General features: G+C 46.1%; 1 protein-coding gene across 3 annotated transcripts in view; it reads left to right on the top strand.

Moving 5' to 3' along the window:
- The window catches only part of MYO1E (myosin IE), a 200,610-nt gene that overhangs the window by 50,097 nt on the left and 132,781 nt on the right, over nucleotides 1-17,732 (top strand). The window lies entirely within an intron of this gene.

The raw sequence follows: 17,732 nt of genomic DNA, 5'->3' as shown, positions 1-17,732 counted from the left end.
CCTCTAAAAGCTTGGGTTTCCTGGTCTATAAACCAAGGGTGGTAATACCAACTTCAAAGACTGTGAAGGTTAAATGAAAGAGTATACGTGGAAGTGCTTTTTTAAATTACAATGCACTTTACAAAAAGGCATTTATTTTTGCTCATGACAGGAAGAATAATGATCATCTATTTTTCTAAGATCTGATTTGAGCCAAGGTCAATGAATAGCTCAATTTATAGCATAATTTACAGCAGTAAGTATTTTTCCATTCATAGTCCCCACTTATCTGTACCTGGGAAGGAACTTTGAACTAAGAGCCTGATCCCTTAGCATTTCTACCCAAACCCGAACAGTTTATAGTTTCCTTTCATTTTACCTCTTGAAAGGAAAATACTTCTTATTTTCCCAAAACATTCATTGGAATGGAGAAAACAAAAATGGCGAAAGTCATATTATGACTTACTTAGTGTCATCCCTAAATAATTAGAAGATAGCTCCTTTTCCTAACAACTCCTTGTAAAATTGTTGGTGGGCTTCAACAGTCCAAAGGAAAACTCTAGAACCAAGGCCTATTTCAGCTCCAGTTACTTCTCAGGGTCACTATGAGCCCAGTTTTGTGAAAAGATGCAAAAAGGCTATCTGAAGCCTTGGCAGAAGAATCCAGCCCTGCCCTTTGCTTTATATGTGACCTCAATCAAGTGCCTGAACGTCACTTTCCTCATTTAGAAAATGGAAGGAGGGATGGCTGCCTTATGACCACTGCTTTGGGCATCACTCCTATCGGATTCCTAACTGTGAAGTGCTGGGCATTCAGGAAAGGAAGCGTTGTGTTCCTGGGGTTGTTAGTTTTATTAGAAGGTCCTATACTCACCTGTACTGCTTCAGTATAACTATCTGCTTTGAGCCCCAACTTTGTGCCAATTGTGCGTATGACAGTTTGTGCCACTGCCTTTCACTGACCACTTGTGAGAGCTTTGTAGAGGACAATGTAGAGGCGATGTATGTACCTCAGTGCCACTATCTGAGGACACCACCTAGCTGTGGGGTGAACACTGCTTATACCAAGGGGAAACCCAGAAGGCACTTAACCTTTTGCTTTTGTATTTCAGACAGTGGGTTTTATTAAGCTTGTAGCTGTTTCTACTGTCACATTTAGAATTGACTGGGATCTCAAATTGAAGGCTTTATTTGCAATGTGGGGCTCACCCATCAAGCTGGATGGCTTCTAGAAAATACAGCGAGGGCATCTCATTTTCTTTTATGTGGGGATCAGTTAATATGGTAGGTAGCTTGGAGTGAAGCTAAGGGATATTCTCACTGGACAGCTGTCAAGAGAGTCACCTTGCCCCACTCTAAAGATGTCCCAGCCGAGCAGACTGAATTTATAGGCGACCTGCTATGTGTCATTCTCTCCTGGGCAGAAGTGGAGATACCACCGACCAGTCTTTCACCTTCCAACACCATTTTTATATTTGAAGTTGGCAAGAGTCTTTTATTTGCCTTCAATACCTAACTTTCACATGTATAGACTTTATATATTCAGCTTATATGCACTTCACACCTCATTCAATTATAAATGTAATAAAATTGATCAACCCCTGAGGAGTGCCACACATGGTGCCGGGTGGGCTCTGGGAATTCAAAGGAAAAAGACAGGTTTCCCTGCCCACAGGACACTCAGGGTCTAGTCAGAGAGCCAGCTGTACTTAGATCTAATTAATGTCAAGACAGCATGTCAAATCCAACCAACGAGACAGATCCCAGGTGTAGCACATTTTCCTTAATGGCCCTGAGTCTGTGGTGACGCCCTCTTCATGGGTGAGGAAGGTGAGACCAGGTGCCTTGGTAGCTGCTGTGGCCTCCTGGGAAGGTGGTGTGACTTCTAGGCACGGCTTGTCCCACCCCAGCACCCTGCCCCGTCACTCCTGCCTTGTGAGCATTCTTCCATAGCATGTTGCCATGTCAGGATGACAGATCAATTTCTGTTGATTATATAGAAATCATCCTTTGGGTTGGCTGTGCTCTCCATCCAGATGTTTAGGAGAGGGTCTTAGTCATTTAGCCTTGTCCCCAGATCCTACTTTGGAAGGTACCTGAGCTCCTCACTGGCATACTGGTTGCTGTCGGCTGCAAGGTGTCCTGTTTCTGTCTAACCTTTTCTTTTGCTTCACCTTTTCCTGTGATGCTCACCCTGCCGGGGACATCACTGGTGTCTTAGCCAGGGCCCATCCTCTCTTCTTACCTCCAGTGGAGGCTTTGCCCATCCCTGCCAGGCAGCAGACAGGTTCCCCTTTATTCAGGTACTCCCCTTGTGCTTTTTTGGAAACAGGTTTGAGGATGAGGAAAGGTTAAGTTCTGTGAAGTGTTACCACAATTTGTGTGAGGGCATACATTAGGAGAAACTGATAAATTAACTATTTTCTCCCATTCTCTCTTGATGTTATCAAAATAACTCGTTAAGATGACACCATGTAGTTTACAAAGGACTTTCCTGCCCTTTACCTCATTGGCTCCTCGCTCATGACCCTCACAGGTTGGAAACAAGGGAGTTTAAGCAAATCCCCTGGGCCATCCAGTAAGTGGCAGAAGAGGAAATCTGAGTCTGTCCCTCAGCCCTGATCCTTTGCTCCCTGCCAGGTCATGGCAGAATATGGACTTAGTGGTTCCTCACTTTATTCCACCCAGCATCCAAGAGGTTCTTCTCAGTTATGAATTACAGCCTCTCACACCAGCCCCAGAGACACTGCTCAGTCCCAAGTGTCCCAAGTGCTTTCACTAAACGCAGGGCTTCTGTTGGTGAGCTTGAGGACAGTGAGTGCCTCACAAACGAAGGCTGGCATTGGGGATTGCAGCCCCCTGGGGCAAGAATTCCTAGGAATGAGGACAGTTCTGAGGACAGGGAGGTGAACTCTGGTGTTCGGTATTGCCACAGTGTGAGTGGGGAGTTTATCTGTTTTAAAGAGGGTGCTTGCTGGGCTGTGGGTACATAAGCTAATGTAAGCTGTTAACTATGGAGACATTTTCAACAAATCCTGAAGATTCGTAGGCTGTCAGTGTTAACATTTGAAAAGAAAAAAAAGCACAGAATAAGCCTGCTCAGAGTTTGTTTCTATTACTCTTGTTATGATTATGATTTTATCATTTGGATGTTCTCTTAGAGCTAGTCTGTGAGTCCTTCCAGACGGCCTGCCAAAACTCCTCATAGCCACCCCTCCAGCCAAAGAGGGGTATTTTTGGAATGTCCTGTTCGATTAGAGCCCTGGAAGATCTATAGCTAGAAGGCGTTCGGTCTTCTACATGTGTCCCAGCTCACTGACTTCAACCATGTTCAGCCTCCTTTTATATCATGTGACCCACTTCCAGATTTGAAAAATTGTGACAGCATCAGGGGTAGACTCACTTCCTCCTGTGATTAAGTCCGAGAGCGAGGAGGCAGTGGGGAGGATGGGTGGCCGAGAAGGGTGGTGGAGACTGGAATGGTTCGAGTGCTGGTATACTTTGCCAATAAAGACGTCAGAGAAGGGATGGCGTTCAGCGTGGGCCGGCAGGCAGAGCAGGAAAACCCAGTTCACCCCAGCCTTTCTCCAAGGACTGGTCTTGCCAGACCTACTGGTGGTGAAGAGCTGCCCTAGATTTTCTTCTAGAAAGGAGACCCAAGAGCCTGGGCATTTAACACTTAGCACTTTACCTAACGATACGTTACAGAGTAGCTAAGTGGTCTGTAGTAAACAGTTGGCTCAAATGCCCTTTCAGCTTCTCCTCACTGGCAACAAAGGGTATCTTATAAAGATCTTACATGACATTAAAGATTTAGGGATTCCGGTTAGGATATTTAAAACCCCTTGCCAGGTGGGAAATGGTATCACATACCTCACACCAAATTTATGAGCCTCACAGCTGGACAAATTAGATTTTTGAAAAAATAACACTTGAGGTGGAATACAGTTTTTTAGACGAAATCTAATCACATTTAATGTAAATGGAATAAATGATGATTAGAGCTGATCATCATTAGCCAGAGCTTGAACTGTCATTTCTAAAATGGTTAACTACAGAGTTCTTAAAATGGGGTCCTGCAGGTTGGAATTCAGTTGTCCATGAAGATCCATGATTTGTGTGAACTCAGGGTCTTCTCAGCTTACCTGGCAGCCAGGGGAAATATCTTGCAATTAAATGTGAACTGCATTTTGCACCAGCGCATTCTGTAATTTTATGTGATGAACGAACTGAACCTCAATGTCAACCAAATTCATTCTTCATACCAGAACTACAACATACTTGAGTAATTCATTTGTAAACCTCTATCTATTTTTAAAAAAATCACTTTATCTCCAGGGCCTGGCACAGTACTGCACAGGTTTCTTGACTGGATTAGATGGCTGAATCAGTGAAAAACAGGGGATGTGGTTCAGGAAAAAGAACCAGAGAGTGCAGTTATTAAAAGGCAACCATCCCTGAATTTGCTGTTACTGTTGTCAGCTCCTGTCTGCGTTTAAGAATCCTTAGGAAGTTTGGAGTATACACTGCTGATACTTCACATCTCATTTCTCTAGCTAGGAGAGGGAAACTCAATCTTAAATGTAAACGTTTCACCTACAAAGTTTAAAGCTTTTATTTTACTGTTGTTTCAGTAGTAGCAATTAAAATCACTGACCTACATGTGTCTTTCAGGCTATAACACATGTGGCTGTAGTAGTGACAGGGCAAGCAGAATCTTTAGTCACTAAATAAGCACACTCATCTTTATCTCTGCGGTAATTTTCTGGAGAGACAGAGCGTCTTTCTAGAGTTCTGTCCCAGCTGCTCTGGTTGCAGAATTGGCCATCTACTGGTGGCTCTTGGATAATAAAGTCATCCTCTGAGGTAATATTTCCACACCATAATTTTTAGCAGAAAGAAAATGTTTTGTGACTCTCCCAAGTGGTAGCAGAGTCTCTTGTGGAAACAAGAAGGTCTGGAAACATAAAGGTCGGACTTAACGGTCTTCCCCCTTTGTGGCTCAAAGCAATTGTTGGCAACCTCTTTGAATGGACTGACTGGACTTCAGCCTTTTCACACACATTGTTCTTTACTGCCAATCCACCTGTCCCCACCTGGCTCTAAGCTCTGTGGTCCAAAAGAACTTCTTCATGTGCCCCTTTGAAGTGGATACACGTTCTGCAGCACTGGAGCTAAAGAAGAGGGGAGGGACGGGGTTAGGGTTGGGAGAAGGGTCAGAGGCACACTGGTGGAGAGAACCCAAGACAAACATCCCACAGGTAATAGCTTTGTGAATGAACAGACCTGATTCCGTTTATGCCTCGTTCCACACGCTGTCACTCTGTCTGGACCATAAGGATCACCTTGACTCATACTTCTGGTGTTTAGTTCAGCTTCTAGGAATGCATTAGTTCACGGCTGTGGAGGTGGGCTCCATGTCAGAGAAGAGGGGCTCAGCCATGAGGCATCCTTATACTGTCTGGAACCCAGCAGGTGTGAGGAAACCAGCCAGCATGTCTCTGTGAAGCCTGCATAGATGCCCCACAGCCCTTGTCTGTCTAAACACTCAGCTTCCAAGAGTAATGTGTTTGTTCTGAAAGCCGAGTAACTGGGTTTTAAGTTTTAATTCTATCATAGTTGGTTGTCAAAGTGTGATGAGGAAAAAGATATTTACATAGTCTCAAAGTTTCTCCTCACCAATTACCTAACAGTTTCAACAGGAAAACATAGAAGTTACACAGTGGAGAAATGGGACAGTACTTGACCAAGTGACAAGAATTTGTATCCCCATCAAATGTCAACAAACCATGCACCTCCAGACGAGATACCCTGAGAAGGACACAGAATCCCTTGACTAGATTCTAGCCAGAAATGCAAAAGCTGACTTTAATTATGAGGAAACAGCAGACAAACCCAGACTGAAGGAAATTCTGTAAAATACCGGGGCCTGAATTCTCTAAAATGTCAACATCATACAAGACAAGAAAAAGCTGAAGAGTTGTTGAAAATTAAAGGAGACTGAAGAAGTTCGAGAACTAAAAGCAGTATGTGATTGTGCACCAGGGGGAAAAAAAAACCAAACCTTGTCAAAGGGCATTACTGGGATAATTGATAAAATTGGAAAGTTTACTTGCATAAAAAGTATTGTATCAGTGTTATATTTCCTGAAGTTGTTTACTCTGATTATATAAGAAAACTCCCTTCTTAGAGGAATGCACACTAAAACATGAGGGAGTAAAAGGGCATGATGTATACAAAAACCAGGGGGTGCGGGAGAGCAGGGGGGCAAATGTGGCAAATGGTTACAGATCGGTAACGAGTGTAAGAATTCTTTGTGTATTTTTGGTAGCTTTTCTGAAATGGTGAAATTATTTCAAAATAAAAAGGTTAAAAAAACCATACTCTCATTATCCTATGAACAAAAAACCCAGTTGTCTACTCGGTGCTGGGGTGCGTCAGCAATTAGCTGAAAGGGCTACGAAAAGATTTCTGTCCCCTTTGTGCCCCTCATCCGACTCCTAAATCAAATCAACCCCAGGTGGGTGTGGATGATTCCTGCAGACACCCACCAGCAGCTCTGACTCTATTTGTAGGGCAGAAGGCCGGGGTAACTGCTAGGCAAGGTCACTGTTCCCCTCATCTTGGCCCCACAGAGCCAAGAATCTCTCAGCAACAGTAATGGTCGCTGTAAATTGAGGTCAGTAGGAAAACAGATCTGTTTTGGGTTGAAGCGTTGCACATAATGCGATGAGTGGACAGAAAAGAATGCACCCCAGTGGAGGGACGGCCTGTGAACTCCGGGTCTGGTTCTCAATAGCCTTACGATGCCCAGCATTGAAAACAGGAAACATCAGTTAAAATGGGAAATTGCTGAGGGCTGAATTACTGTAATCCTCATCCTACTTAGAAGTTGGCACCGAGTAGAGCCGTCATCCACAGCCTGACCTCTTTCTATGCCGTGGTGATTCTGCCCTTTCCGTAGAGTGGTGCATTTCCAAGCTGAGAGGCTTTTAGGCTGGAATTGCTACCTTTAAGTAAGCTTGAAAATTGTGTTTTTAAAGAGCTGTTTGTTTTTTCCCTGTCTCTAGGTTAAAAGCAGTCTAGCTCTGCCAGTGGTTCTGATTCCCTCCTCTTGCCCCCTCTGTGTTTCTAAGTAGGCGAGATCCAGCACACAGAGACTCACAGCCCAGCCTAATAATAACCCAGCAGCAGTAAGTGACATAGCCATTATCATGCTAGGTGGATAAACAGAGAGACATTCCCCAGAGCTGAAGAGTCCAGCCAGAAATCTCTTCTTCAGGCTTCCCCACATTCGACTGCTCCGTCAGAGTCCTCTAGACTGGGGGAAATTTTGCCAGCCTGTCCAGGCTGAAAAATGGAGATAATTACACCTGCTCCCGCCTGCCTCACCGAGTTGCTTTTAGGACTCACATGAGATGATGAATAGCTAAGTAACGAGACACTGGAAGTAATATACAAATGAGAGGTGGTGCTATTTCTCTTACTGGGTGGGATCTGGATCTGACTACAGTAGCTTGCACGAGTTTGCTTTGGAAGGAAGACAAGTTTCCTCTGTGACCTGGGCTGCACCCTCTGATGGGGATTCCATCTTGGCTGCCTGCTTCCTGTGTCCAGTGCCAACTACTCAGCCATACCCACTGTCCTTCCCTCGACTGTCTGTCTTTTTCCTATCCAGCTATTCTGTTTTCTGCCTCACCAGTGAGAAGGTAAGCTTGGTGAAAGCAGGAGCCTTTTCTGTGTGATCTGCAAGTATTTAGCAAACCTGGCACCTGGAACAGTGCATGTCTCCTAGTGGACACATGACTACTGGGATCAGTGAATGGATGGGTGAGCAAATGGACTAAATGCTTCCCATCCTTGGTTTCCTTATCTCCTTTTTGCTCCCTGTTCTGCCCAATTTTGCCCATGCTTGTGGAACAGCTTCTTAGTACCTAATGGAAGACTCAAGCTGACATTCCTGGCTCACTCCTTGCTCCTAAAATGCAGAGCTCCAGATCGGAATACCCAGTGCCTAGGTGGGAAAGCTCATTCTGGAAGCAGAGTATTTGCTCACTGGCATTGATCTGGGGCAGGGATGTAACTTCTCTGTGCTAGAGCTTCCTCATCCTTAAAATGGAGGTGAATAATAATGCCAACCTTACCGGTTTGTTGGGACAATTAAATGAGTTAATCGATGGAAAGAGCTTAGAGTGTTGCTTGGAACCTAGTGAGTCCTCACTGAGTTCACCAGACAGGGGTTTAACTCTGTCTTACTGTCCAGCTGGTAAAGTGAGGTGTTGTTGCTTTCTGCTTCTTTCGACTGAAAGGGGTACTCCACTAAATCCTGAACTGTTTTCTCCCGGTGACGTGCACACTCAGTCTTTGCTTGTGGATTTGAACCATGGGTACCCACGCCTGTCTGCTGAGCACCAGAAAGGTGGCTTTTCCCAGCCCAGCAAACATGATGGCTGAAACTGGTCATAAACTGGGAGTCCCTTCCCTAGTCTGTAAACTTCCATTTTTCCCACCACCCACAACTGTACAGAAGAGAGCCTTCCTGGTACTGCACAGGTTCCCTTCTCCAGCTCTGGCTCCTAGAAATGCAGTCCCTTTTTTGTCTCTGTGAATGATTTAGGCAGAGGATGGTGAGTTACATTAAGACAAGAAAAGACCCCCTAAACGGGCAGGCCACCGCTCATTTTGCTGTCTTGTTTGTAACTATAGTAATGTCACAATTCAGTCGAGATTTTCACCACTGCTCAGGAAATTCGTAGTAAAGGTTACTACAGCAACCTTAACTCTGCTCTGGAAAGCATATCCCTTACAAAGGGGCCTTTGAAAGGCTGGGCCCTGAAGCTGGGCAGTGATTCAGTCTATTCAAAACACAATGGGGCAAAGCAGAATGGAAAGGCCTGCACGTTGTCGCGGGCCTCCCGTTGCCATCTGTAGCCCTGCACAGCGTTGTCTGCCCTTGCGCCCCACTTCAGTTCTGTTTCTCCCGTAATACACTTTTAACTTCATGACTCACATGCCTGCCAGTTGAAGTGTGTTTCATGGAAGTTTAAATAATAGCAATGATTCTGTAGCAGTGTATAAGCTTACACAGAAGATGCTACAGAAACACCTTTAAGGAAAGGTGGTATAAACTTGTGATTTGGAGATGAGGGGAACATCAACTGGATACGTTTAAAAATATTCAAACCACTCTTCAAAACTGGTGAAGTTGCCATGGAGTCCTGTAAGGCAACCATGGATTCTTTTTTGAAAGGGTACAAATTTTAAATGACAAAAAATAAATCGACCAGGTCTTTGTTCACAGCCACTCAAAACAAACCCATCCACCCAACAGAATTGACCCACCCATGAGAAATGATTGGTTCACTTACATGTTTTTCAAACTAGAGCATGTCACATAGGATTTTTCAAAGCTGGATTTAGACATTTAGCTTGTGAGCTGTAGTTACACCAAGCAAGAGAGCTGTGGTGTCCTTACGATGGGAGTTGGAATGAAACTTTTTTCTTGTTTAATTTTTTTCCTTTAGCACATTTATGATATTTTGTTTTCTTTATTCACACAGCTTGCCCTAGGATCAAAGAACTTTTCTTTGTTGTATATTTAGATCTCTAGGGTTGTTTTTATGTCCTTCCCTTCTTTAATGTTTCCTGTGTGTTTAATTCAAATCATTTGCCTTTTATCTCTCTCACGATCTCGAGCTATTTCTCTCTTTTCTAACCTCTATATTCTTCTTGCTCCACTAAATTAAAAAAAAATAAGTTGAAATGAGCTTTTCTTCTCAGTGCAAAGCTAGCAGCTACTTGTGTATTTTAAACCCAGCCAAACTCCACCAAACAAAGAGCAAAATCTTTTGCTTTTAATTCCAATGAACCTTAATTGATGTGTGGTTTCCCCCCAGGTACCCTGGGATGTTGGCTATTTTGATCAGTAATACTATACTTTCGGCCCCAGGAAGAGTAGGGGTCACAGCCAGGGAGCATAGTAGGAATGCTAACACCACTTTACCTCAATGTTTAGGGGCTCCAGGCTCAGGTAGAAAGGGACTTTTGTGCACTTGGGAGCAGAGTGTAGTCAGAACAAATCCTTTCAGCATCTTTGCAGCCAGAAACAAAGCAAATGGTTTTGCAAATCCGTGTGTGGTCTTGCTGGCAGTTTTTTGAGCACAACGCTCTTTGTGAGGAGTGAGGACCTCTGCTTTCTATTCACTGTTCCACCCAGAATTGAGCACACTGTTTTCTACACAACTGGGTGGACCCACTGTTTTCTACCTAACAGAGAGAGCAGGTCTCCATTTGTCTCAATGCCTTGCATAAAGTGATCTCTGTCATTACTGCCTTGGGATCATTTGGGTGTCAGTTGCGCTCTCATTTCTGTCCATACTACACGGAAGACCAGAGTGGACCACCTGCCCTTGACTGCAGGGCTGAGAGCATGTGCTTAGACTTTGGAAGCTATGTAACAAGTTCCTCCAGCCGATCCCTAGCTGGGACTGTCTGGGCAATTGATGTCTATCTTGTCTCTTTCTGTGAGGTAGTTTTTAACATACTTGAGTGTCCTTATTGTGCTAAAAGGCACCTTTGCCACAAAGGGAAACCATCATCTATTCTCTGAATGAGAAGCGTGCATCCTGAAGACTAGGGTGTGTGGCTCTTTGACACTGGCTGCAAGGAGTACTTTGAGGAGACGAGCCCAGGGTCTCAGAGTGGCCCCAACCCTCTGGTCCCAGCTTCACTGAGCTGCTCACATATCTTTCTACAAGTCAGTCATAATCATCATGACTATAATACCCTTCTGTAGTGGCATCTGTGTTCTGTAGCCAAGGCAACCTTCACCCACTGTGCCCTGTGGGAACTAAGTCAGCTTAAGCTGCCACACTTGAAACCTTGCTCCCTTGAGACATCTTCACAAGTGGAGAATCCATTTCTTTTGTCTTCCACCATAACCTCTGTGGAAGCTGCTGTGGGTTCCTAACCCCCCACAAGCCAGTACAGATGTGGACTCCATGACTCTCTCTCTCTGGCCAGTGTTTCATCTGTTACATGGGGATCATATACCTCCCTGCTTCTACAGTTCTTCTGAGACCAAATGAAACAAAGTATCTAAAATAGTGTTTGGCCCACAAAAGGTGCTCAAGAAGAGCAGCATCCATTCGTTCTGGAACTGTGGAGCACACCTCTTGACGGGCGTTGCCTTTTCAACGCTGTGTTACATTTCACTGAAGTGAGTGGGCAGTGGCACCAAAAATGTCTTGAATTTTCTATGGAGTTGTGAGCTTTAAGCTGGTGTGACCCACTGTAACTCCAGGGATAGGAAATCCCGGGACAAAACACCTCTAAAACCAAAATCAGTCAAAGGGAGAAATTAAGTTTGAAACCCGTTTATTGCTTACAAACTGCGATCCATGGCCGTATCTCTTCCCTACTCCAGCAGAAGCAAGCAAGACCTCCCCCTAACCTCTCAAGGTCAGATAAGCCCTCTGTCACCCAGGTACACACCCACTGATATGAGATGGACTACCGCTCTTCACCCCTGAGGAACACTTGTTGATATGTAGATGCACTAAAGCCAGGTGAGATATTCTGGAAATATTACAATTTTACCCACAGGCCACCCCTCCAGAAATCTCATCTTACAATCTACTTGTGCCCCCTCTTCCACAGTGGTCCCTGGGTGAGAAAACGAGCTTTGTGACCAGACTAATGATATAACAATAGCAACAGCAATAAAATCATGATAATCCTCAAGTTGGAGGATTTAGCTAGGTTCAAAGTCTTATGCAGATTAAGTCCAAAACTCGTTCATTCCAGCAGGCAGTAGATGAAGAGGTAAAGTTCAGAGCAATCATTACACAGCACCTGCAGCCAGGGGACGCATCCAGGCCACAAGGACTGTAGAAGAAAATAACCTTAAGGGCTATGTGATACATGTTTTAATGACAGCAGCATAGGCAAATCTTGTCCATCAGGTAGGATACATGCAAGAGAATGGTCCTGTGATAGAACAGTGGCAGGAATCGGATCTCGTCCTGGTCTAGGATACCAGACTTTCACAGCCTCCCTGTGGGAGTTACAGATGGGTCAATATATAGGGCTATGGGAGGTACATGCACTGGCCATGAAGATAAAACAAAACTTCCCCATAAGATTCTCTTACCTCCTGGATGTTTTGGGTACACTGCTGTGATCTATGGGGGCCACTCTGCTTTTACTCAAGGAACACACACAGGCCAGCTTCCAGGCCTTTTCTCCAAGGTGCCAGAAGGGCCAGCCATCACTGGTCCATGTGTTGAAATGTCCAGGGACAGGTCCACTCAACAGTGTCCCCAGGGCTTAATGCAGTTGGGGCTGGCAGCAGGATGTTGCTCTGCTGGCCATATCCTGGCTTCAATAACTCTTCTTTGGTTTGCACATACAGTTGAATAGGAGAGGCAGCAATGTGTGTTAGCGTATCCATAGGCTCAAAGCTCCTTTTCATGGCTTTCATTCAAATGCCGTAGCACTGTCCATAAGCGAACTGACCAGTCCTGTAGACTATTGGTGTCTGACTTCAGGCCAGATTTCAACAAACCATTGTACCTCTCTATCAAGCCTGCCCTACTAGGTATTATGGTACATGAAACTTCCACTTTATTCCAAATTCCTGCACCCACCCTTGTAATGCATGTCCAGTAAAGTAGATACCTTGATTGCTCTCAATCACCTGCGGCCGGCCATAGGCTGCAAAGAGACTCTGTAGGCCCCTTTTGGTGGTTTGCTGATCGGCACGACATGCAGGAAAAGCAACCAATAGTTCAGTAGCTGTGTCCACACAAGACATGGCATACCGATATCCCTCTGATAGGGGCAGAGGCCCAGGATAGTCTATCTGCCACCTGACAAGGGGTATTGGCCCCCTTACTCTTGTCCCATGTTGCTGCAGGACTCGGCATATAAGTCCCTCTTAGAGCACACAAGGCACTCTTCTGGGTTCTGCTGACTTCTTCAAAGGTCAATGGCAAGCCCCACTGATAGGGTACAGCTCACATTGTCTTTTGCCCCGTGTGCAACAAAAGCTGGTGTAGGCCTTGGGCAACATCAGAGGCAGGCTTTCCTTTTGCCAGCACACGTGGGCCAGTGTGTCTGCTTCATCATTTCCTGGGGATGCCAAAGGCAAATGGCCAGTCACATGATATACGGTAACAGTCTTAGTCTGACCAGAGGCTCATAGGTCTTGCCACATTCTTGACCCCAAAGGTGCCAGTGTCCAACCATTCAGTTGGCATGGTACCATGTCGGTAGCCACAGGGTCAAGCCCCAGTAGATGGTCCAGCTGTCAGTGCAGACAACTAGGGGGGAAGGCTCCTAGGTAATCATGGCCATACTGACTGCAACTCAGCCCACTGACTGCTCTTCCCCTCTCCATCCTCCATCCATATCATTTTAATCTTAGGATGGAAAGCCACAGCCCTCCACTTGGGGGGCTGCCCACAACTGGAGCCGTCTGTGTACCAAGCATCTTCAGGTATAGGGGCTTTTCCCTCCTGATAAGGACTCTCAGCTACCAATGGCTCAAAAGCAAGTTTTTCCTGCTTTCCACTGGTATAGGTCACTGGCCCCAATAAGCGTTGGGAGTTCTCCACTTAAGGGGCTAGTTGAGAGGGCGCTGCGCTGCTGTAAATATGCGCCACATTTGTCCAGTGTAGGTGTCTGTGCCATGCCACTCTGTGGCCTTTGGGTCTAGTCTCCTACCCACCCCGCAATGGGATAGGTGGTTATTACTCTGGTCAGAGCTGTTCCGGGGATAGGCTCTGTAGCCAGCAAGGCATGGTACACAGCAACCAGTTGCTTCTTTATCAAGGCGTACTGGACCTCTGCTTCTTTCCGTAGTTGTGACCAGAATCCAATAGGTTGGCGTGTCTGTTCAAGCCGCTACCAAAGACCCCATCCATAACCATCTTCAGTTACATGAACATTTAGCTCACAGGGCCTTGATGAGTCTATTACACTCAAGGCCTGTACGGACTGCTCACTCAGCAGCAGTAAAAGCAGCTGCACATTTTCATCCCAGTCCCACCTGATGCTCTTTCATACCAACTGGTATAAGGGCTTCAGAATTTGTGCTGAGTGTGGGATAAACACTCTCCAGTAGCCTGAAAGACCCAAAAACTCTTGTAATACTGCCACAGTGGTAGAGGTGGGGAAAGCCTGGACCTTGTCTATAACTGCTTCAGGAACAACTTCAGTTTTACCTGACCAGACAACCCCCAAGAACTTCACAGACAAACCAGGTCCCTGAAACTTGGTGCTGTTCACAGCCCATCCTTCTTCCTGTAGATGTTACAGCAGTTTAGAAACTGCCCCTTCTAAATCTGAAAGAGAATCAGATGTGAGCATAATATCATCAAGGTAGTGATACAACCGCACTGTTTGCAGTTTCTTCCAGGTGGCCAAGTCCTGGGCTACAAGTCCATGACAGATGGTGGGACTGTGGAGGTATCCTTGTGGAAGGACAGCTAATGTCCATTGCTGGCTTTCCCATGTGAAGGCAAACTGTTCCTGGCTTTCCTGTGCTATGTCAACAGAGAAGAAAGCATTAGCAAGGTCTGCAACATAATGATACATTCGCAGTTCATGGCTGAGGGTGTCCAGAATGTCTGCTATAGAGATGACAGCAGCATGCAAAGGGGGTGTGACTTTATTCAATTCCCTGTAGTCCACGGTCATATGCCAGGAGCCGTCTGGCCTTTTCACTGGCCACACTGGGGAATTAAAAGGACTATGAGTGGGCTTTATGATGCCCACCCTCTCCATCTCCTGTAGAGTTTCTCCAATTTCCTTGTGCCCCCCAGGCAACTTATACTGCTTAGTACTTGTCATCTGCCAAGGTATAGGCAGAGCTACAGGTGGGTGCTTAGCATGTCCCCTCAGAACTACCTTCACCACACATACCCTCAGTCTGCACTCCCCTGTAGTGGTCTGTAACCACAGGCCCTGCAGGATATCTGCCCCCAAAATTAGATTCAGGGATGGGAGAAATGTACACAAATACTCCTTTGGGGGTAAACACCCCATCACCGATGGGATTTTGGCTTTCTTCACTCTAATTGCCTTAACTCTATAACCCTCTATCACAGCAGGGGTCCCAGGAAAACGCTCAGGGTTGCTATAAATCAGAGAACATTCAGCTCCTGTGTCCACCAGTGCCGGGGACCAATGAATTGCTAATTCTACATGTGGCCTCTGGTCCCCACCATGTCTCCCAAGGTGGGGACCTTGACTCTCCCTCAGTCAAACTGCAATGCCCAATCATCCTCCTGTGGGGGTGAGGGCTTGGTCGAATCCTGAGTACTGTCTCCCAGGAAGTTTTGCAGGGACACAGGCTGGGCCTGAGGCCTTGACTCCAATTTCTGTGTCCTGGACCTCAGTGGCTGGAACTGCTGCTCTGGCTTTACTTGGTGCCACAGTTCTGACAATATTGTATTGGGCTGCCCATTGAGTTTTTCCTTCACTACCCCGGCCTTTATCAAATCAACCCACATCTGGGCCCTCGAGACCTTCACAGGAACTTCTGCACTTCTCCTCTCAGTCATAGCCCGCACTTCCCTCCGTGCCCTTACTGTTTCAACCTCCCCCAGATCTGCTAAAGTACGAATAGCCTCACTTATGGGTTGCCCTAGGTGGGGGGTTAAGAGTATTCACTAGGGACCCAAAGAGAGATGTGGGAGCTGTATGAAGCACTAGATTTCTCATTCCTATAGTGTATACCTCATCAGGGCCCTAGGGGTCCATATATATATTTTTTATTAAGGTATTATTGATATACACTCTTATGAAGGTTTCACATGAAAAAACAATGTGGTTACTACATTTACCCATATTACCAAGTCCCCACCCATACCCCGATGCAGTCACTGTCCATCAGTGCAGCAAGATGCCACAGATCCACTATGTCCCTTTTCTGTGCTACACTGTTCTCCCTGTGACCCCCACACCATGTGTACTAAACATAATACCCCTCAATCCCCTTCTCCCTCCCTCCCCATCCCCTCTCCCACACCCCTCCCATTTGGTAACCACTAGTTCCTTCTTGGAGTGTCTGAGTCTGCTGCTATTTTGTTCCTTCAGTTTTCCTTTGCTCTTATACTCTACAAATGAGGGAAATCATTTGGCACTTGTCTTTCTCCGCCTGGCTTATTTCACTGAGCATAATGTCCTCCAGCTCCATCCATGTTGTTGCAAATGGTAGGATTTGTTTCTTTCTTATGACTGAATAGTATTCCATTGTGTATATGTACCACCTCTTCTGTATCCATTCATCTACTGATGGACACTTAGGTTGCTTCCATTTCTTGGCTATTGTAAAAAGTGCTGCGATAAACATAGGGGTGCAAATGTCTTTTTGAATCTGAGAAGTTGTATTCTTCAGGTATATTCCAAGGAGTGGGATTCCCATATCAAATGGCATTTCTATTTTTAGTTTTTTGAGGAACCTCCATATTGCTTTCCACAATTGTTGAAACTAGCGTACATTCCCACCAGCAGTGTAGGAGGGTTCCCCTGGGTCCATATTATAGATGATATTTTTCATAGCCAATTCCTGCAGTACCTGTTGGGGCTCTGCATACATTTTCCAACTACTGGTAACTCTGGTAAATCACCCTGATTAGGCCAAACTATCCTGATGGCAGCTGTCAGCCATTCCAGGAGGGTCTGATTCCCTGAGGCATGACAAACATCTTGCCGCTGCTGCTGGAGGGAAGAGTGAGTCCTCAGGGAAGCCATTCTACTCGTCTCAGTACCCGACACAACAATGTTTTCCACCCCCATATCCCAGAGACGTAAAAGCCATGTAGGCAGAGATTCTGATGGCTTCTGCCTATACCAGATGCTCATGTCCACCAGCTCATCCTGGGTGTAGGGGCGGAGCATGGAGTGCTGCACAACCTGGGGAGGAGGCTGCTCCTCCCCCTAAGGAGCCCGCCGTTGTTTCGTTCTTCTTTTCTTAATTACAGTCAGGCGGGCCTTTAATACAGGAGAGGTCGGTTGCTTGGGTGATGGCCTCAGTAGCAGATCGCCAATGGCCCTGCCTCCTCCCCTTCTCCATCAGGCTCCTCTTCCATCACTGGGGCTGAAGGCACCAGTCTTCCCTCCCCCTCCCCCATGGCCTCCTGCAGCAAGGCTTTTCCTGCTACCTCCCCCCTTGCAGCTACTAAGGAATCTTCCAGGAGCACGACCTGTCTTTTCAATAACTGTCTCTCTTCCTTAATGGCATCCCATAGGTTATTGCCCAGCTTCTCCAAGCGATGCTGAAGTGCGTCTTTTTCCATCCTAAGTCCCTCTCTCTCCTCTCTAACCCTCTTGATAATCCTCTCTTTCTCCTGAATAACATTTTCCACTATTTCAATTAAAAGAGACCCTACGATGCCAGCCATTACACGGTCACTCACTGCCTCTAAGCAGCCTTCTATCTCATGGAGGGTTATTCTGCAGCTTCTGGAGTCTCCACCCTTCCCCGGTTCTGGGGCAGGCCCCACCCCTCCAGGAGTTACTTCACTCAGACGAATTCCTCACTAGGGGCTTCCAAATTGGAAGCCCCACAGATTAGGGGACAATAACAGGTGAAGCTGCACCTTCTGATGCCACATCCACTGGGACCTCCCCACTGTCCCAGGGAGGTTCTGGGCATCTCCCCACCATCTCTAGGGGCAGCCCTCCCAAACATCACACCCATTATGGCAGATTTCAGGTTCATATGTCCTGCCAACTACCACCAGATA

The sequence above is a fragment of the Manis javanica genome, chromosome 8 (genome assembly GCF_040802235.1).
Source record: "Manis javanica isolate MJ-LG chromosome 8, MJ_LKY, whole genome shotgun sequence".
Classification (NCBI taxonomy): domain Eukaryota; kingdom Metazoa; phylum Chordata; class Mammalia; order Pholidota; family Manidae; genus Manis; species Manis javanica.
This window is presented reverse-complemented; position numbering and strand designations above follow the sequence as displayed.